This window comes from Oncorhynchus nerka, linkage group LG4, assembly GCF_034236695.1.
Source record: "Oncorhynchus nerka isolate Pitt River linkage group LG4, Oner_Uvic_2.0, whole genome shotgun sequence".
In the NCBI taxonomy this organism is placed as follows: domain Eukaryota; kingdom Metazoa; phylum Chordata; class Actinopteri; order Salmoniformes; family Salmonidae; genus Oncorhynchus; species Oncorhynchus nerka.
Genome location: NC_088399.1, coordinates 34,128,995 through 34,150,697, shown reverse-complemented (window position 1 = coordinate 34,150,697; position 21,703 = coordinate 34,128,995). Strand labels below are relative to the sequence as shown.

Genomic DNA, 21,703 nt, shown 5'->3' with positions numbered 1-21,703 from the left:
CAGTTTTGACTGGGCTGAGCGGGAACTGTACTTCCTCAGTGGTAGGGAGGCGAGCAGGCCAGAGGTGGATGAACGCAGTGCCCTTGTTTGGGTGTAGGGCCTGATCAGAGCCTGGAGGTACTGAGGTGCCGTTCCCCTCACAGCTCCGTAGGCAAGCACCATGGTCTTGTAGCGGATGCGAGCTTCAACTGGAAGCCAGTGGAGAGAGCGGAGGAGCGGGGTGACGTGAGAGAACTTGGGAAGGTTGAACACCAGACGGGCTGCGGCGTTCTGGATGAGTTGTAGGGGTTTAATGGCACAGGCAGGGAGCCCAGCCAACAGCGAGTTGCAGTAATCCAGACGGAGATGACAAGTGCCTGGATTAGGACCTGCGCCGCTTCCAGTGTGAGGCAGGGTCGTACTCTGCGGATGTTGTAGAGCATGAACCTACAGGAACGGGCCACCGCCTTGATGTTATTTGAGAACGACAGGGTGTTGTCCAGGATCACGCCAAGGTTCTTAGCGCTCTGGGACGAGGACACAATGGAGTTGTCAACCGTGATGGCGAGATCATGGAACGGGCAGTCCTTCCCGGGAGGAAGAGCAGCTCCGTCTTGCCGAGGTTCAGCTTGAGGTTTGCTAAGTCAAACGACACCGCTGGTTCTGCTCACACTGCCCTACCCTGTGCTCTGACCTCTTTCTCCCCTCTCTCTCCAGATGACATCTCGCGTCTTGTGACGGCCGGCCGCCCAACAACCTGCCCGCTTGACCCTATCCCCTCCTCTCTTCTCCAGACCATCTCCGGTGACCTTCTCCCTTACCTCACCTCGCTCATCAACTCATCCCTGACCGCTGGCTACGTCCCTCCCGTCTTCAAGAGAGCGAGAGTTGCACCCCTTCTGAAAAAACCTACACTCGATCCCTCCGATGTCAACAACTACAGACCAGTATCCCTTCTTTCTTTTCTCTCCAAAACTCTTGAACGTGCCGTCCTTGGCCAGCTCTCCCGCTATCTCTCTCAGAATGACCTTCTTGATCCTAATCAGTCAGGTTTCAAGACTAGTCATTCAACTGAGACTGCTCTTCTCTGTATCACGGAGGCGCTCCGCACTGCTGAAGCTAACTCTCTCTCCTCTGCTCTCATCCTTCTAGACCTATCGGCTGCCTTCGATACTGTGAACCATCAGATCCTCCTCTCCACCCTCTCCGAGTTGGGCATCTCCGGCGCGGCCCACGCTTGGATTGCGTCCTACCTGACAGGTCGCTCCTACCAGGTGGCGTGGCGAGAATCCGTCTCCTCACCACGTGCTCTCACCACTGGTGTCCCCCAGGGCTCTGTTCTAGGCCCTCTCCTATTCTCGCTATACACCAAGTCACTTGGCTCTGTCATAACCTCACATGGTCTCTCCTATCATTGCTATGCAGACGACACACAATTAATCTTCTCCTTTCCCCCTTCTGACGACCAGGTGGCGAATCGCATCTCTGCATGTCTGGCAGACATATCAGTGTGGATGACGGATCATCACATTTACATTTACATTTACATTTAAGTCATTTAGCAGACGCTCTTATCCAGAGCGACTTACAAATTGGTGCTTTCACCTTATGACATCCAGTGGAACAGTAGTGCATCTAAGTCTTTTAAGGGGGGGGGGGGTGAGAAGGATTACTTTATCCTATCCTAGGTATTCCTTAAAGAGGTGGGGTTTCAGGTGTCTCCGGAAGGTGGTGATTGACTCCGCTGTCCTGGCGTCGTGAGGGAGTTTGTTCCACCATTGGGGGCCAGAGCAGCGAACAGTTTTGACTGGGCTGAGCGGGAACTGTACTTCCTCAGTGGTAGGGAGGCGAGCAGGCCAGAGGTGGATGAACGCAGTGCCCTTGTTTGGGTGTAGGGCCTGATCAGAGCCTGGAGGTACTGAGGTGCCGTTCCCCTCACAGCTCCGTAGGCAAGCACCATGGTCTTGTAGCGGATGCGAGCTTCAACTGGAAGCCAGTGGAGAGAGCGGAGGAGCGGGGTGACGTGAGAGAACTTGGGAAGGTTGAACACCAGACGGGCTGCGGCGTTCTGGATGAGTTGTAGGGGTTTAATGGCACAGGCAGGGAGCCCAGCCAACAGCGAGTTGCAGTAATCCAGACGGGAGATGACAAGTGCCTGGATTAGGACCTGCGCCGCTTCCAGTGTGAGGCAGGGTCGTACTCTGCGGATGTTGTAGAGCATGAACCTACAGGAACGGGCCACCGCCTTGATGTTATTTGAGAACGACAGGGTGTTGTCCAGGATCACGCCAAGGTTCTTAGCGCTCTGGGACGAGGACACAATGGAGTTGTCAACCGTGATGGCGAGATCATGGAACGGGCAGTCCTTCCCCGGGAGGAAGAGCAGCTCCGTCTTGCCGAGGTTCAGCTTGAGGTTTGCTAAGTCAAACGACACCGCTGGTTCTGCTCACACTGCCCTACCCTGTGCTCTGACCTCTTTCTCCCCTCTCTCTCCAGATGACATCTCGCGTCTTGTGACGGCCGGCCGCCCAACAACCTGCCCGCTTGACCCTATCCCCTCCTCTCTTCTCCAGACCATCTCCGGTGACCTTCTCCCTTACCTCACCTCGCTCATCAACTCATCCCTGACCGCTGGCTACGTCCCTCCCGTCTTCAAGAGAGCGAGAGTTGCACCCCTTCTGAAAAAACCTACACTCGATCCCTCCGATGTCAACAACTACAGACCAGTATCCCTTCTTTCTTTTCTCTCCAAAACTCTTGAACGTGCCGTCCTTGGCCAGCTCTCCTGCTATCTCTCTCAGAATGACCTTCTTGATCCTAATCAGTCAGGTTTCAAGACTAGTCATTCAACTGAGACTGCTCTTCTCTGTATCACGGAGGCGCTCCGCACTGCTGAAGCTAACTCTCTCTCCTCTGCTCTCATCCTTCTAGACCTATCGGCTGCCTTCGATACTGTGAACCATCAGATCCTCCTCTCCACCCTCTCCGAGTTGGGCATCTCCGGCGCGGCCCACGCTTGGATTGCGTCCTACCTGACAGGTCGCTCCTACCAGGTGGCGTGGCGAGAATCCGTCTCCTCACCACGTGCTCTCACCACTGGTGTCCCCAGGGCTCTGTTCTAGGCCCTCTCCTATTCTCGCTATACACCAAGTCACTTGGCTCTGTCATAACCTCACATGGTCTCTCCTATCATTGCTATGCAGACGACACACAATTAATCTTCTCCTTTCCCCCTTCTGACGACCAGGTGGCGAATCGCATCTCTGCATGTCTGGCAGACATATCAGTGTGGATGACGGATCATCACATTTACATTTACATTTACATTTAAGTCATTTAGCAGACGCTCTTATCCAGAGCGACTTACAAATTGGTGCTTTCACCTTATGACATCCAGTGGAACAGTAGTGCATCTAAGTCTTTTAAGGGGGAGGGGGTGAGAAGGATTACTTTATCCTATCCTAGGTATTCCTTAAAGAGGTGGGGTTTCAGGTGTCTCCGGAAGGTGGTGATTGACTCCGCTGTCCTGGCGTCGTGAGGGAGTTTGTTCCACCATTGGGGGGCCAGAGCAGCGAACAGTTTTGACTGGGCTGAGCGGGAACTGTACTTCCTCAGTGGTAGGGAGGCGAGCAGGCCAGAGGTGGATGAACGCAGTGCCCTTGTTTGGGTGTAGGGCCTGATCAGAGCCTGAGGTACTGAGGTGCCGTTCCCCTCACAGCTCCGTAGGCAAGCACCATGGTCTTGTAGCGGATGCGAGCTTCAACTGGAAGCCAGTGGAGAGAGCGGAGGAGCGGGGTGACGTGAGAGAACTTGGGAAGGTTGAACACCAGACGGGCTGCGGCGTTCTGGATGAGTTGTAGGGGTTTAATGGCACAGGCAGGGAGCCCAGCCAACAGCGAGTTGCAGTAATCCAGACGGGAGATGACAAGTGCCTGGATTAGGACCTGCGCCGCTTCCAGTGTGAGGCAGGGTCGTACTCTGCGGATGTTGTAGAGCATGAACCTACAGGAACGGGCCACCGCCTTGATGTTATTTGAGAACGACAGGGTGTTGTCCAGGATCACGCCAAGGTTCTTAGCGCTCTGGGACGAGGACACAATGGAGTTGTCAACCGTGATGGCGAGATCATGGAACGGGCAGTCCTTCCCGGGAGGAAGAGCAGCTCCGTCTTGCCGAGGTTCAGCTTGAGGTGATGATCCGTCATCCACACTGATATGTCTGCCAGACATGCAGAGATGCGATTCGCCACCTGGTCGTCAGAAGGGGGAAAGGAGAAGATTAATTGTGTGTCGTCTGCATAGCAATGATAGGAGAGACCATGTGAGGTTATGACAGAGCCAAGTGACTTGGTGTATAGCGAGAATAGGAGAGGGCCTAGAACAGAGCCCTGGGGGACACCAGTGGTGAGAGCACGTGGTGAGGAGACGGATTCTCGCCACGCCACCTGGTAGGAGCGACCTGTCAGGTAGGACGCAATCCAAGCGTGGGCCGCGCCGGAGATGCCCAACTCGGAGAGGGTGGAGAGGAGGATCTGATGGTTCACAGTATCGAAGGCAGCCGATAGGTCTAGAAGGATGAGAGCAGAGGAGAGAGAGTTAGCTTTAGCAGTGCGGAGCGCCTCCGTGATACAGAGAAGAGCAGTCTCAGTTGAATGACTAGTCTTGAAACCTGACTGATTAGGATCAAGAAGGTCATTCTGAGAGAGATAGCGGGAGAGCTGGCCAAGGACGGCACGTTCAAGAGTTTTGGAGAGAAAAGAAAGAAGGGATACTGGTCTGTAGTTGTTGACATCGGAGGGATCGAGTGTAGGTTTTTTCAGAAGGGGTGCAACTCTCGCTCTCTTGAAGACGGGAGGGACGTAGCCAGCGGTCAGGGATGAGTTGATGAGCGAGGTGAGGTAAGGGAGAAGGTCACCGGAGATGGTCTGGAGAAGAGAGGAGGGATAGGGTCAAGCGGGCAGGTTGTTGGGCGGCCGGCCGTCACAAGACGCGAGATGTCATCTGGAGAGAGAGGGGAGAAAGAGGTCAGAGCACAGGGTAGGGCAGTGTGAGCAGAACCAGCGGTGTCGTTTGACTTAGCAAACGAGGATCGGATGTCGTCGACCTTCTTTTCAAAATGGTTGACGAAGTCATCTGCAGAGAGGGAGGAGGGGGAGGGGGAGGAGGATTCAAGAGGGAGGAGAAGGTGGCAAAGAGCTTCCTAGGGTTAGAGGCAGATGCTTGGAATTTAGAGTGGTAGAAAGTGGCTTTAGCAGCAGAGACAGAGGAGGAAAATGTAGAGAGGAGGGAGTGAAAGGATGCCAGGTCCGCAGGGGAGGCGAGTTTTCCTCCATTTCCGCTCGGCTGCCCGGAGCCCTGTTCTGTGAGCTCGCAATGAGTCGTCGAGCCACGGAGCGGGAGGGGAGGACCGAGCCGGCCTGGAGGATAGGGGACATAGAGAGTCAAAGGATGCAGAAAGGGAGGAGAGGAGGGTTGAGGAGGCAGAATCAGGAGATAGGTTGGAGAAGGTTTGAGCAGAGGGAAGAGATGATAGGATGGAAGAGGAGAGAGTAGCGGGGGAGAGAGAGCGAAGGTTGGGACGGCGCGATACCATCCGAGTAGGGGCAGTGTGGGAAGTGTTGGATGAGAGCGAGATGGAAAAGGATACAAGGTAGTGGTCGGAGACTTGGAGGGGAGTTGCAATGAGGTTAGTGGAGGAACAGCATCTAGTAAAGATGAGGTCGAGCGTATTGCCTGCCTTGTGAGTAGGGGGAAGGTGAGAGGGTGAGGTCAAAAGAGGAGAGGAGTGGAAAGAAGGAGGCAGAGAGGAATGAGTCAAAGGTAGACGTGGGGAGGTTAAAGTCGTCCAGAACTGTGAGAGGTGAGCCGTCCTCAGGAAAGGAGCTTATCAAGGCATCAAGCTCATTGATGAACTCTCCGGGGGAACCTGGAGGGCGATAAATGATAAGGATGTTAAGCTTGAAAGGGCTGGTAACTGTGACAGCATGGAATTCAAAGGAGGCGATAGACAGATGGGTAAGGGGAGAAAGAGAGAATGACCACTTGGGAGAGATGAGGATCCCGGTGCCACCACCCCGCTGACCAGAAGCTCTCGGGGTGTGCGAGAGCACGTGGGCGGACGAAGAGAGAGCAGTAGGAGTAGCGGTGTTGTCTGTGGTGATCCATGTTTCCGTCAGAGCCAAGAAGTCGAGGGACTGGAGGGAGGCATAGGCTGAGATGAACTCTGCCTTGTTGGCCGCAGATCGGCAGTTCCAGAGGCTACCGGAGACCTGGAACTCCACGTGGGTCGTGCGCGCTGGGACCACCAGATTAGGGTGGCCGCGGTCATGCGGTGTGGAGCGTTTGTATGGTCTGTGCAGAGAGGAGAGAACAGGGATAGACAGACACATAGTTGACAGGCTAGAGAAGAGGCTACGCTAATGCAGAGGAGATTGGAATGACAAGTGGACTACATGATTACTGCTTACCTACAAAGCATTGCATGCGTTTGCTCCTACCTATCTTTCCGATTTGGTCCTGCCGTACATATCTACACGTACGTTACGGTCACAAGACGCAGGCCTCCTTACTGTCCCTAGAATTTCTACACAAACAGCTGGAGACAGGGCTTTCTTCTATATAGCTCAATTTTTATAGAATGGCCTGCCTATCCATGTGAGAGACGCAGACTCGGTCTCCACCTTTAAGTCTTTATTGAAGACTCATCTCTTCAGTAGGTCCTATGATTGAGTGTAGTCTGGCCCAGGGATGTGAAGGTGAACGGAAAGGCACTGTAGCGACTAACCGCCCTTGCTGTCTCTGCCTGGCCGGTTCCCCTCCCGGTTTCCCTCTCTACACTGAGATTCTCTGCCTCTAACCCTAACCCTGCCTCTAACTCACTGGCTTACTGGTGTTCTTCCATGCCGTCCCTAGGAGGGGTGCGTCACTTGCCAGACTAGCCAGACTATTTGCATTGCCCCCACCCCTCTTTTACACCACTGCTACTCTCTGCTGTTATCATCTATGCATAGTCACTAATAACTCTACTTACATGTACATACAGTGGGGCAAAAAAGTATTTAGTCAGCCACCAATTGTGCAAGTTCTCCCACTTAAAAACAGGTGCCATTAATATAGGTAACGAGTGGAGGACAGAGGAGCCTCTTAAAGAAGAAGTTACAGGTCTGTGAGAGCCAGAAATCTTGCTTGTTTGAGGGTGACCAAATACTTATTTTCCACCATAATTTGCAAATAAATTCATTAAAAATCCTACAATGTGATTTTCTGGCTTTTTTTTCTCATTTTGTCTGTCATAGTTGAAGTGTACCTATGATGAAAATTACAGGCCTCTCTCATCTTTTTAAGTGGGAGAACTTGCACAATTGGTGGCTGACTAAATACTTTTTTGCCCCACTGTATATGCTGGTGAGTGAGTTTATAAGGAAGTGCATTGGAGATACCCACTGACTTTTAAAACCTACCCTAACCAGAAACCGTGGATAGATGGCGGCATTCGCGCAAATCTGAAAGCGCGAACCACCGCATTTGACCATGGAAAGATGACTGGGAATATGGCTGAATCTAAACAGTGTAGTTATTCCCTCCGCAAGGCAATCAAACAAGTGAAATGTCGGTATAGGGACAAAGTTGAGTCACAATTCAACGGCTCAGACACGAGACGTATGTGGCAAGGTACACAGGCAATTACAGACTACAAAAAGAAAACCAGCCACATCATGGACACTGACGTCTTGCTTCCAGACAAAGTAAACACCTTCTTTGCCCACTTTGAGGATAATACAGTCGTGGCCAAAAGTTTTGAGAATGACACAAATATTAATTTCCACAAAGTTTGCTGCTTCAGTGTCTTTAGATATTTTGTCAGATGTTACTATGGAATACTGAAGTATAATTACAAGCATTTCATAAGTGTCAAAGGCTTTTATTGACAATTACATGAAGTTGATGCAAAGAGTCAATATTTGCAATTAAAATACCTGCAAGGAAACATGTGCTATCATTGCTTTGCACAAAAAGGGCTTCACAGGCAAGGATATTGCTGCCAGTCAGATCATCAAGAACTTCAAGGATTGTTGTGAAGCGCCAGGACAGTCTCCTAAAATTGATTCAGCTGCAGGATCGGGGAACAACTTCAAGGAGAGCGGTTCAATTGTTGTGAAGCGCCAGGACCGTCTCCTAAATTTGATTCAGCTGGTGGTGCCCCGAATTACAAATAAAAATACCTGCAAGGAAACATGTGCTGTCATCAATGATGACAGTTAAGGACAAATTCTTATTTTCAATGACAGCCTAGGAACAGTGAGTTGAATGCCTGTTCAGGGGCAGAATGACAGATTTGTACCTTGTCAGCTCGGGGATTTGAACTTGCAACCTTTTGGTTATTAGTCCAACGCTCTAACCACTAGGCTATCCTGCCGCCCCCAGGTAATCATGGTTGACAGAGGAAGAACAATGATTCCAAGCACCACCCTCCTTTTGAAGCTTCCAGTCTGTTATTCGAACTCAATCAGCATGACAGAGTGATCTCCAGCCTTGTCCTCATCAACACTCACACCTGTGTTAACATGAGAAATACTGACATGATGTCAGCTGATCCTGTTGTGGCAGGGCTGAAATGCAGTGGAATTGTTTTTTGGGGATTCAGTGTTCGGACGGCCCTTTTTTGTAATTTTCTACCACCTTAGCTATATCCTGTAGAATGACAAAGGCAATGAATGTGATCACCAGCATCCCTCTCATTGTCTGTTTTAACAGCTACGAGTCTGGAATACTGGAAAATCCCAAGGTAAGATCTTGATCCTAATACAGTGTCAATGAATGAGCAGGCTGAGTAATCACACAGGACGTTGATGGCACTTAACCCAACACACCTCACCATTCGCCCCAGTGCCATATTGAACCGGTTGTTACTCTCACAACCTCCTGCTGTCTCTAAATCAGAAGAGGGAGCTCCTCAAGAGTAGCAGGATGGGATACACTGGTCCTAGGTTCACATATTGTCAGCTAATCTATGTCATTGACCATACAGTATCTATCCAATCCTTTGTCCTTCTCGTAATCAACACTTCTCTCAAGTCAACCTGCCTGGTGGTTAAAGATCATCCATGTTTCATGTTAATTTTGTTGACAGTATAGATATGACTGTTTTATCATTGTGTTGTAATTTGTATAAAGAAATAGCTGATAGGAGAGTCGTAGTTAGTTAGTTAACATAGTGGAGAGCACAGAGTCCCCCCAATATCTTTCATTAGCTCCAGCACAGACAAACCGAACCCTGAGCCCACAGTGGGACAGAAATGGTTTGATCTCTTACGGGGTTCAGGGATCATGACGCAACATGAAGGTTACCCTTGATGACCCAAACCACATCCTTCCTTGATTGTCTCTTCTCACCCTTGCCAGGCCTGGAAAGAGCCTGGGACACACAGACACTGACTTGTCGTCAAATAGCTCGCGTAATTCCCGATTTCATGGAAGCCGGGGGAAGGGTAAGGGCGGAGCGCCCAGCTGAGCCTCCTGGGTCCCCCAGACTCCTGGGGGACCATTGTCCCAGGTTGCGCTGTCGCAGGCTGAAATGTGGGAGGGACCCATTTCACCGTGACACCAGAATGTACTTTACTGTTACTGGTGACAAAGGTGGCAGGCAGACAGATGATCGTCCCGGGGGACAGGGTGTCAGGGAGGCGAGGGAGTGGAGGGGCAGGACTCTAACACTGTCTTTTCTCTCTCCACAGCTCACCCTGTGGAGAAATGCAGCCTGAAATAAACAACTCAATAGCATAGCGATGTATAGTATGACAATATTGTGTAATTGATTTAATTCATGGGTTTAGTCCCATTTACGTTCACAATGAATTTATCAATGGAATTAAATACGATGAAATATTTATGGTGGGGGAGATAAAAGTGGTAAAGGGATTTGAATACATTAAGCAGGGCGTGCTATGGATCCTTTTAAATTGAATAGAGTGTAATAATTCAGTAATTTGCATGTATTATGCCCGGTTTCTGCTCCCGTATGAGATTATGCGTTGTTAGAAGTGCACTAACGGACCGTTAGTGATATTCCCGGGAGAGAGTAACGGTTAATGTGATTGGATGTTAATTATTTGACTAGGCTACCTGTATTTGACTTTGTGTTGTTTTTTTCATTGAACAATTGATGGTTTAATTTTATTTTTGGCAGTGAAACGAGGCTACTCAGGCGATTAAAAAAACTCACACAAATGTATACGCCTATTGGAAAATATAAATGGACTGTTTGAAATGGTTAATTAAAAAAAAATGTGAATCACATTTAATTTGGCGTACCCCCACCCAAGTTCGGGAATAGCTGCAGTAGACAGATAATGGAGCTGGGTCTGGGAGTTAAACATGACAAATAGTACACAAATATCAGACGTAATCCATTCTCTCATCTCAATGTGCCATGTTTGCAAATGCAATTTTAACGACAAGGCCAGACTTGAGACATGGTTATTTAGGTGTCAGTTCCAAACCAGTGGGCCATTTTTTTTTGTTGTTGCCGTCCTCTACCCCCTCCCCCCATCTCTCCCCACCTGTCTTTTCTTTGGACCCCATTGGACTCGATTGAAATGCAATGAGGCAGCTAACATGTGGAAAGATAGAAATTTACTTGCTTTAAGTTCATGCTTCCACAACAATATGGCAGGACTGGACAGCGACATGATTTCAGCGCTTCATGCCCCATTTGCCACCAATTCGCTCCCGCTCTCTTTTTCTCCCTCTTTCTCTTGCTCCATTTCTACCTTTTCCTCTCTTTCAGGGCCAGATGCACCTGCGGGGGGTGGGAATTTAAATGCATTGATCTCTAGGCACTGGTAACTATTCCCTCGCTTTCCATTTATCTCTCTCTCAATTTCATTCACTCGCGTTTCGTGAGCATGCATGTTTGAATTGATATTCCATGTGATGTTGTTTCTGTTTAAGTTCTGTAGGTAAGAAGGATAACACATCTTTATCATAGTGAACTCTAGCTGGCAGAAACAATGTCTCTTCATTAGTTAGGATTGTGCAGGCTTTAAACCGCTGTAGTAGGTAAGGAAACTCTAGGCCACTATAGTAACGACACAACTATAGATACCATACCCACTGTCACAGAGCTAGGCCTAATCAGTCTTTGGTTCATGCCATCTTCCTTGGTTCTGTCCACTTTAAGACTATGCATTAAATTGGTTTTTAGTGGAGTCATTTTGCCCCACTTGTCCTTCCTCTCATTTTGTCGTCATCTTGGGCGCTGAGGCAGAAAATGAAAGGGAGAGATGGGAGCCTTCAAAGTCAATTTTGGTGTTTAGTTAAAAGGAAAGAAGCGATTGCACACGTCGGGAAACGTGTGCAATCTCTTTCTGCGGCTGAGAGAGATTAGTTATTGTATGCTGATTTTTTTGTCTGGTAAAGGTTTCCATTTAAATGCACCCAGTGGTTATTTTGCATAGTTCCCCTGCAATTTGCCTCAGCTCAGGGGACATTGGCCATCATCTGGTTGTAATGTGGGGTAATTTGCTGGGGTGTCAGCCCGATTATTCATGTCTTTATCCACCAACTCCCCCAACTGGAAAACGACAGCTCCTACAACTTCATAGTGCTCTCAGGATAGGAGGTGTGGATTGTTGCTGTTCATCTGAAAATAAATAAAAGAGAAATTGTCAGTCAGAAAGTCAAGTCCAGAAGATGTGGAGAAGTGTATGGGGAGGCTGGTTGACAGAATTGGGAGATTTATTCGGACTTTCCAGACAGCTGGTGAATATTGAGTGTTGCAGTCGCTTGAGTACATCCTGTCATAGTAGCAGGTGTCATCTTTTTAGTGAATTTGGGTCTTCTCTCTCTCGCACTCTCTTTCTCGCTCCCCCCCCCCCCCCTGCGGTGAAGGGCCACGTAGGGAAAATTAAACCAAATAGAGGAGAAAAATAGGACATTTGATTTGTCTTTTTCTCTCAGATCCTGACAGCATTTTAACATGTATTTGTTTCCATCTTTCAGGAGTACAATGATCCCTACTGAAGCGCTCAGTGACTTTCAACGTGGCACTGTCATAGGATGCCACCTTTCCAAAAAGGTAGCTAGAGCTGCCCCGGTCATCTGTAAGTGTTGTTATTGTGAAGTGGAAACGTCAAGGAGCAACAATGGCTCAGCCGCAACGTGGTAGGCCACACAAGCTCACAGAATGGGACCGCTGAGTGCTGAAGCGCATAAAAATCATCTGTCTTCGGTTGCAACACTCACTACCGAGTTCCAAACTGCCTCTGGTAGCAACGTCAGCACAAGAACTGTTAGTCGGGAGCATCATGAAATGGGTTTTCATAACCGAGCAGCCTCACACAAACCTAAGATCATCATACGCAATGCCAAGCGGCGGCTGGAGTGGTGTAAAACTCCCAGCAATTGGACTCTGGAGTGATGAATCACCCTTCGCCATCTGGCAGTCCGACAGACGAATCTGGGTTTGGCGTATGCCAGTAGAACGCTACCTGCCCAAATGCATAGTGCCAATTGTAAGGTTTGGTGGAGAAGGAATAATGATCTGGGGCGGTTTTTCATGGTTCGGGCTAGGCCCCTTAGTTCTAGTGAAGGGAAATCTTAATGCTACACTATATAATGACATTCTATATGATTCTGTGCTTCCAACTTTGTGGCATCAGTTTGGGGAAGGCCCTTTCCTGTTTCAGCATGACAATGCCCCTTGCACAAAGCGAGGTCCATACAGAAATGGTTTGTCGAGATCTGTGTGGAAGAACTTGACTGGCCTGCATGACCTCACTAATGCTCTTGTGGCTGAATGGAAGCAAGTCCCCGCAGCAATGTTCCAACATCTAGGGGAAAGCCTTCCCAGAAGAATGGAGACTGTTATAGCAGAAAAGTGGGGGACCAACTTCATATTAATGCCCATGATTTTGGAATGAGATGTTCGATGAGCAGGTGTCCACATACTTTTGGCCATGTAGTCTATTTAGTCCCACAGTGTCTGCTATGTTCTCAACTGAATCTTTTCATGGTCACATACTAAGTTAAATGAAGAGCATCAAATGTCCCAGTAAAATGTGAATGTTATTTTGTGTGTATTACAGAGCCATGTGCCAGCGGACCTGTACCTGATGACCAAGAACCCAGAGGACGCCCCCAACAGCCCAGATGGCTGGAGATGGAGTTTAAAAAAGCTGTGCGTTAGGCTTGGGCGGTATTTTTATTTTAACCAGGTAGGCCAGTTGAGAACAAGTTCTCATTTACAACTGCGACCTGGCCAAGATAAAGCATAGCAATGTGACAAAAACAACAACACAGAGTTACACATGGGATAAACAAACGTACAGTCAAAAAAATAGAAAAATCTATGTACAGTGTGTGTGCAAATGTAGCAAGGTTAGGGAGGTAAAGGCAATGAATAGGCCATGGTGGCAAAATAATTACAATTTATCATTAACACTGGAGTGATGGATGTGCAGATGATGATGTGCAAGTAAAGATGCTGGGGTGCAAAAGAGCAAAATAAATCAAATCAAATGTATTTATATAGCCCTTCGTACATCAGCTGATATCTCAAAGTGCTGTACAGAAACCCAGCCTAAAACCCCAAACAGCAAGCAATGCAGGTGTAGAAGCACGGTGGTTCGGAAAAACTCCCTAGAAAGGCCAAAACCTAGGAAGAAACCTAGAGAGGAACCAGGCTATGAGGGGTGGCCAGTCCTCTTCTGGCTGTGCCGGGTGGAGATTATAACAGAACATGGCCATGTTCAAATGTTCATAAATGACCAGCATGGTCAAATAATAATAATCACAGGCAGAACAGTTTAAACTGGAGCAGCAGCACTGCCAGGTGGACTGGGGACAGCAAGGAGTCATCATGTCAGGTAGTCCTGAGGGCATGGTCCTAGGGCTCAGGTCCTCCGAGAGAGAGAGAGAAAGAAAGAAAGAGAGAATTAGAGAGAGCATACTTAAATTCACACAGGACACAGTATAGGACAGGAGAAGTACTCCAGATATAACAAACTGACCCTAGCCCCCCGACACATAAACTACTGCAGCATAAATACTGGAGGCTGAGACAGGAGGGGTCAGGAGACACTGTGGCCCCATCCGATGACACCCCCGGACAGGGACAAACAGGAAGGATATAACCCCACCCACTTTGCCAAAGCACAGCCCCCACACCACTAGAGGGATATCTTCAACCACCAATTTACCATCCTGAGACAAGGCCGAGTATAGCCCACAAAGATCTCCGCCACGGCACAACCAAAGGGGGGGCGTCAACCCAGACAGGAAGATCACATCAGTGACTCAACCCACTCAGGTGACGCACCCCTCCTAGGGACGGTATGAAAGAGCCCTAGTAAGCCAGTGACTCAGCCCCTGTAATAGGGTTAGAGGCAGAGAATCCCAGTGGAAAGAGGGGAACAATATCAATAACAATATGGGGATGAGAGAGTTGGGTGTGCTATTTACAGATGGGCTGTGTACAGGTACAGTGATCGGTAAGCTGCTCTGACAGCTGATGCATAAAGTTAGAGAGGGAGATATAAGTCTCCAGCTTCAGTGATTTTTGCAATTCGTTCCAGTCATTGGCAGCAGATAACTGGAAGGAAAGGCAGCCAAAGGAGGTGTTGGCTTTGGGGATGACCAGTGAAATATACCTGCTGGAGCACGTGCTACGGGTGGGTGTTGCTATGAAGACCTGTGAGCTGAGATAAGGCGGGGCATTACCTAGCAAAGACTTATAGATGACCTGGAGCCAGTGGGTTTGGCGATGAATTTGTAGAGAGGGCCAGCCAACGAGAGCATACAGGTCGCAGTGGTGGGTAGTATATGGGGCTTTGGTGACAAAACGGATGGCACTGTGATAGACTACATCCAATTTGCTGAGTAGGGCTGCTGTAGCCCACCCAGACCTAGGACAGCCCAGCCCCACACTCTGGGACTGACTGTGTCTAAACTAAAGCAGCCTGCCTGAGGGCATGGAGGGTCCAGAAGCATTAAACCAGTTAATACAACCGACTGACACCCATTTGGATGCCACTACAGGGCTAAACAGATGAGAGTGTCACATGTTTGCACAGTCACAGAAAAGAGACGCACATCCCATCCTGGGGCAAGAACCACATATGCCTCGAGTCTAGATCCTGGTTACAAGTGTCAATGTGCATAGATGGGGCTACTGTCCACTGAGGCCTGCTGGGACTTCAAAGGACATGGCAGGACATTAGCCTCTGATTATGGTGATGACCAGTGACAGTTGATGTTACTATGACACCGAAGCAGTTCAGAGAGGAACATATAAAGGGGGTGAAGGTATCAACTGTGATTTACGTTTGTATCTGGGTGCTGTTTTATGCGACTGAAGGTGTGTGGGGTTTATTTGAGATTTATCTGAAATGTTAAAAAAAAAAAAAATGTAAGTGAGGCAAATGATAAAATTTATGGACAACTAAAATCCTCCTTTGAAAAAAGGTTCAGAAAACAATGAAACTGGTAATGGGAATATGAAACTGTGATGTCATTGTATAACCTGGTTTCACCTCGGCTCTTTGCTCATTTGCAATATGTGTTCATAGTTATTTTCTCTCCCCTTACTGAGTGACAATTACAAAAGCTGTTTTAGTGGCTCACACAAAGGCTCTAGCTTACTTCTCCTCCTCACAAGATCAGCGCAAGAATGTTTAATTTCATTCTCCTCCATCTTTTCATCTCCCACCAGCCTTTTTTCACCAGGCTTTCTCACTGATTAAAAATCATTTTCACGACTAAACTTTTTTCTTCAGCAGCAGTTCTCTCTTTTTTTTTATCCCTCTTCCTTTCATTGAAAGAGGGGGAAAGGAAAAAGAGAGAGGAAAAATGTAAAGCTGTAATTTTTCCTACAACTGTGTCTGCTGTCCTATTCTTTGCACTATTCACTTCAGCCTGAAGAAAAGGGAAAAGAAAGGCCCAGTGAATGATAGACCCCGTGAGATAGAGTAGAGGAGGAAGAGAGACCGGGCCCGGCTCCAGTGTTCACACCCTCACTTAATTTATTTGAATTTTTAATCTAATTATTAACTATTTGGGGGATCAGGGGGCTTTGTCGGAGCATTATACGTGTACACTCTACGGCTCCGTTTTTCCTCAGGGGCTGAGGATTCCCGCGATATGGGAATGGGCAAGTGACAAAGCCCTTGTCTAAAAATATTTTGTCAAGTCCTTTACATGTCATTCCAACAGTGCTTACATTGGGGCCCATTGAAAGACAACCAGGAGTGCTGCTTTTTCGCCGGGACTTGATTGGCAACTGCAAGCATGCTAAATGCTAATGAGCGCCGGATGGATGGAGGAGTGACCATCAGCAGATTTCCTTTTTTTCTTCTATCCTCCATATCCCCCCCAAGTAAATGACAATGATTTATATATCGGTTTAGTAGTGTCTTTGTATAAAAGGTTGGTGGTGGGGTTGATTGGCGAGCACCTAGGCGTGTGTGTGCGCGCACGCTCATTAGGAATGGTTGATGGAATATCCCATGCGTTTCACACACACACACACACACGCTCTGCAGTGCGAGGCTATTGGTAGAAAAGGTATGGGTGACACAAAGCCAGGGTGTGTAATTCAATTAGGAAAGGGCCCGCCTGCAAATTCACAGCTTTCAAAAGACCAGGGCTTTTGAATGTATTAGTACTTCTCACCACATCCCATTGGAGTATTCTACCATTAACACCCTTCCCCTCACCTCACTCCTTCCTCCACATTCCCCCACATCCAAATCTTCCTTTTTCCACTTCCATTTTCATTTCCCTCGAACTGTGTTCAGTGCCTGGGTATCAGTCTCTTCACAGTTTGTTTTTAGTGAACATTAAACTAGTAAGTGTACATGGAAATGTAATGACAATTTTGCCCATATAAATTGATTATCAGATCCATCTAAGTGCAATATATTGGAAACTAGTTTAACTCTAGCCTAAATACAGCCCAAATCCAACTACAAAATTAGCTTTGAGTCCAAGTGCTGAATGTGACAAGATCAGATCTGAAACTGTCAGAGAACAGTATTGTTCAGATGAATTCCCTTACTGTAATAGGGTTCTTAGGATTATTACATTTGGGGTAATGGTTAATTGTCATGCAAATGGTCATTGTCATTTTTGAACTTATAATGCATCAAATGCTTCTTTGAAAATGATTCATAACATAAGTAATTAATAAAACACTGCTTTAGTGACAACTGATTTTGACTGTTTAGAGCTTTTGGAAAATGAAGCTTCTCCTCCTGACCATTGCCATTCTGCTCGTAAAATTATTACCAACTTCATGTAAAAACTAAAAACTGCTATTGGGTAAACTATCTACTTGAATATAATGTTGAATCTCCTTTCTCCTAAAGTGCTTTAAGAAAGAATTCATACCCCTTGACTTATGCCACATGCTGTGTTAGTCTAAATTTAAAATGGATAACATTTCTCAACCATCTGCAATCAATATCTCATGTCAGTGAAAACATATTTTTTGACATTTTTGCAAATGTAATTGAAAATTAAGTGGAAAAATATCAAATTTACATAAGTATTCAAACCCCTGAGTCAATACATTGTAGAAGCACCTTTGGCAGATATTACAGCTGTGAGTCTCTGGGTAAGTCTCTCAGAGCTTTCCACACCTGGATTGTGCAATTATTATTATTTATTTTTTCACGATTCTTCAGGCTCTATCAAATTTGGTTGTTGATCATTGGCTAGACAACCATTTTCAGGTCTTACCATAGATTTAAGTAGATTTAAGTCAACACTGTAACTCTGCCACTCAGGAACATTCACTGTCTTCTTTGGTAAGCAACTCCAGTGTAGATTTGGCCTTTGACTTAATCGCCCAGTGTCTGGTGGAAAGCAGACTGAACCAGGTTTTCCTCTAGGATTTTGCCTGTGCTTAGCTCCATTCTATGTATTTTTTATCCTGAATAACTCCCCAGTCCTTAATGATTAAAATAATACCAATAACATGATACAGCCTTGAAAATGCTTGAAAATATGGAGAGTGGTACTCAGAAATGTGTTGTATTGGATTTGCCCCAAACATAACACTTCATATTCAGGACAAAAAGGGAATTGCTTTGCCACACGAATGGGTGTATTGATTCAACATCCAAAGTATAATTAATAACTTAACCATGCTCACTCAAAGAAATATTCAATGTCTGCTTTTTTACATTTTTACCAATCTACCAATAGGTGCCATTTGTCTTTGTGGTTGAATCAATGTTTGAAATTCACTTCTCATCTGAGGGACCTTACAGATAATTATATGTGTAGGGTAGAGAGATGAGGTAGTCATTCAAAAATTATGTTAACACTATTATTGCACACAGAGTGAGTCCATGCAACTGATTGTGACTTTGTACTCATCATGTGGTAAAGCAATTCCCTTTTTCAAGACATTTCAGCTTTTCATTAATTTGTAAAAATGTTGAAAAACAATTTCACTTTGACATTGAGATATTGTGTGTAGGCCAGTACCAAAACAAATCTCAAATTGATCCATTTTAAATTCCTGCTGTAACACAACAAAATGTGGAGAAAGTCAAGGGGTGTGTATACTTTCTAAAGGCACTGTCTAAGACGATTATTCTTTTCAGTTCACGGTTATTGTCCATAATTGTCAGTTATACGATATTTGTGCCAGCCCTATGTAGTACAGCATTATGTCTCTAGGCTGATACCGTGACTGACTGTCTGACTTCCAATCCAACCCATACAGGTGTTCCCATCAAGGTGACCCACTTCAAGGAGGGCAAGTCCAAGGACACACCGCTGGACCTCTTCTCCTACCTCAATGAGATGGGGTGAGTCTGACTTTCTCTTACCTCTGTTTTACTCTTAATTTACAATGAGATGGGGTGAGTCTGACTTTCTCTTACCTCTGTTTTACTCTTAATTTACAATGAGATGGAGTGAGTCTGACTTTCTCTTACCTCTGTTTTACTCTTAATTTACAATGAGATGGGGTGAGTCTGACTTTCTCTTACCTCTGTTTTACTCTTAATTTACAATGAGATGGGGTGAGTCTGACTTTCTCTTACCTCTGTTTTACTCTTAATTTACAATGAGATGGGGTGAGTCTGACTTTCTCTTACCTCTGTTTTACTCTTAATTTACAATGAGATGGGGTGAGTCTGACTTTCTCTTACCTCTGTTTTACTCTTAATTTACAATGAGATGGGGTGAGTCTGACTTTCTCTTAATTTACAATGAGATGGGGTGAGTCTGACTTTCTCTTACCTCTGTTTTACTCTTAATTTACAATGAGATGGGGTGAGTCTGACTTTCTCTTAATTTACAATGAGATGGGGTGAGTCTGACTTTCTCTTACCTCTGTTTTACTCTTAATTTACAATGAGATGGGGTGAGTCTGACTTTCTCTTACCTCTGTTTTACTCTTCATTTACAATGAGATGGGTGAGTCTGACTTTCTCTTACCTCTGTTTTACTCTTAATTTACAATGAGATTGAGATTCCTTTACTGTCTTACTGCAGTGTTTTAAGCGAAGTGTGGGTGCATTCAGGCGAGAATACAGAAATTACTACTGTACTTAGTGAGAAAGTTTGCAAACAAATGGTTCCATTGTGGTCTCAGAGGGAGGCATGGAGTTGGGAGGATCGACATCGTGGAGAATTGCTTCATCGGGATGAAGTCCAGAGGTAAGGCAATGATGATAAATAAAGGTGTATTGAATAAATAACCTTAGCATTGCTGTGCGAGGGAGAGATGCTCAAAGTCTACTGCTGCAGCTGCGGAGGGGCAGGTATGTGTGAGATGGGAGCGAGCTGAGCAAACAGAGGGAGAGAGAGCTAAAGTAACGTTAGCCAAGGCAACTCGGCTACAGCCAAGACTAGCTAACTTGTAGCAGCCGCAATGTTATCTATCATCCCATATAACCGTGCCTGTCTTGACTGGAGTAGCCTAGAGAATCTAGCTAGCTAGGCTAATTGAGGCAACATGCCGCACTTTCTCCCAACCCCATTCAGATAAAACAGCCTACCTGTTGGTTCCTCCTGGTAGGCTACTTCTCATTTCGATAACTTTTAATTCCGTAATGTTATTCCATCTTGTATTGCATTAGTGAACTCTCACTCCACTTTCTACACATTGAGCCATTTTGATTGGCCAACATAAACAACAAGCTACACACGTGAAGTCTGCTCACATCATAAAAACTACATTGAAAAAAGTTTGTCGTTTTATTAAATTAAACATTTGAAATGTCATGGAATATCCTTGATATTTTAATTTAATTTAGAAAAAGCCATTTCAGTGTTAAAATATATTTTTTTGCGTCTCACAAAAAGGTAAAATACCAATGTCCCTTCGGATATTCGAATAACCGTGTACATCCCTAATGCATTCACAGATAAGCTAGCAAAGTCATACAGTACCTACTCCATAAATGCTAACAGTCATGTCATTTCCATTTGTAAAGCTTTCTGCCACACTAGTGCTTTCAGGCAATTGCAGTCATTTTATCTCAGTGCTAAAAAGGGAAACTTGCTATTTCACTTGAATAAAAGTGTCATGGAGGACACAATGAACAAACAACATTATGTGCCTCTCTTTCCTTTCATAGGAAATATGTTTCTGGTTTGCCTGTAAACTGAGACTCGGTTTGACCTGCATTCACTTAAATGCAGACAGCCCTCACATTTCTCTTTTTGCAGCCACGCATGCTCTCGCTCGCTCACACAAAGACACACAATCGTTCACGGATACACACTCCATCTTGGCAATCGTCCACTCCTCTGCATGACTTCTAATTCCCCTCTCTCCATCAAGAAAACTTCTCAGAAACCTCCCTTATTGCTACTCTACCGGTGTCACTACAGCATGTTTAGGGGCTGTAAGGGGCCAAGATGTTTGTGGCCCTGTACTATGTCAGACAGCATGTCACTCATTCCTCCAGTGGCCCCAGCTGCCTCCACACTGCCATTCTACTCCTAACAATAACCGGACTGGCAAATTGACTCGCTAACACACTCCGCCTCTGGCGCAGAGTGGCAGGTAGAAATTGGAAAATGGGAAGCCCACTTTTCTCCCCCTTGGCTTCACAAAAGATCAGAGTTTATCTTCTCCACAGAAATGGTAAGAGTGTGAGGTTTGACGGGGGTAAATAACTAGTATATATTGTGTTTGTTGGGGGAATAGGCCACAGTGTTTGCACAAAAGATGCCTGGAAGGATTGAATAGTTGACAGACAATGTGTAATTTATTTGAATGTCTTGGGGAGTGGGGTCAAGAATGTTGTCAGTTCTCAACAAAACATTCAATGATGTATGTAAGATGTGTACACCTGTCAACCCTTGTCTGAGCTCTGACCTCTCCACTATGTGGCGGATCATGTTGTACAGAGGATTTGTAGAGAACTTTATTGTGATGATTAAATGGTTTAATTAAAATATTAAAATATTTTATATCTTGTTGTTTTTTCGGACTAGTTAGATTGCTATCAGACCAACTTAAACCGTTATTGTTCCAAGAATGTAGGACTCGTTTAATTTAAAAAACACAATTCTGAAGTGTGTGCGTCTGCGTGAGATTGTGTTGATTTGTATTTTTAATCCATGCTGCTCACAGTGTTTGATTCTTGATCAGAGAAGCATGCAAAGCAGGAAGTATCGTGTCAAATCAGCTTCCAAAGTCCAGTGCGCGCGAGATGGCATTGTCTACAAGATTATTCGAGAGCGCAGAGGATGTGTCCTTC

General features: G+C 46.3%; 1 pseudogene; it reads left to right on the top strand.

The window, feature by feature from the left end:
- Positions 1-21,703, top strand: part of LOC115117523 (argininosuccinate synthase-like) — a 63,252-nt pseudogene that overhangs the window by 16,666 nt on the left and 24,883 nt on the right.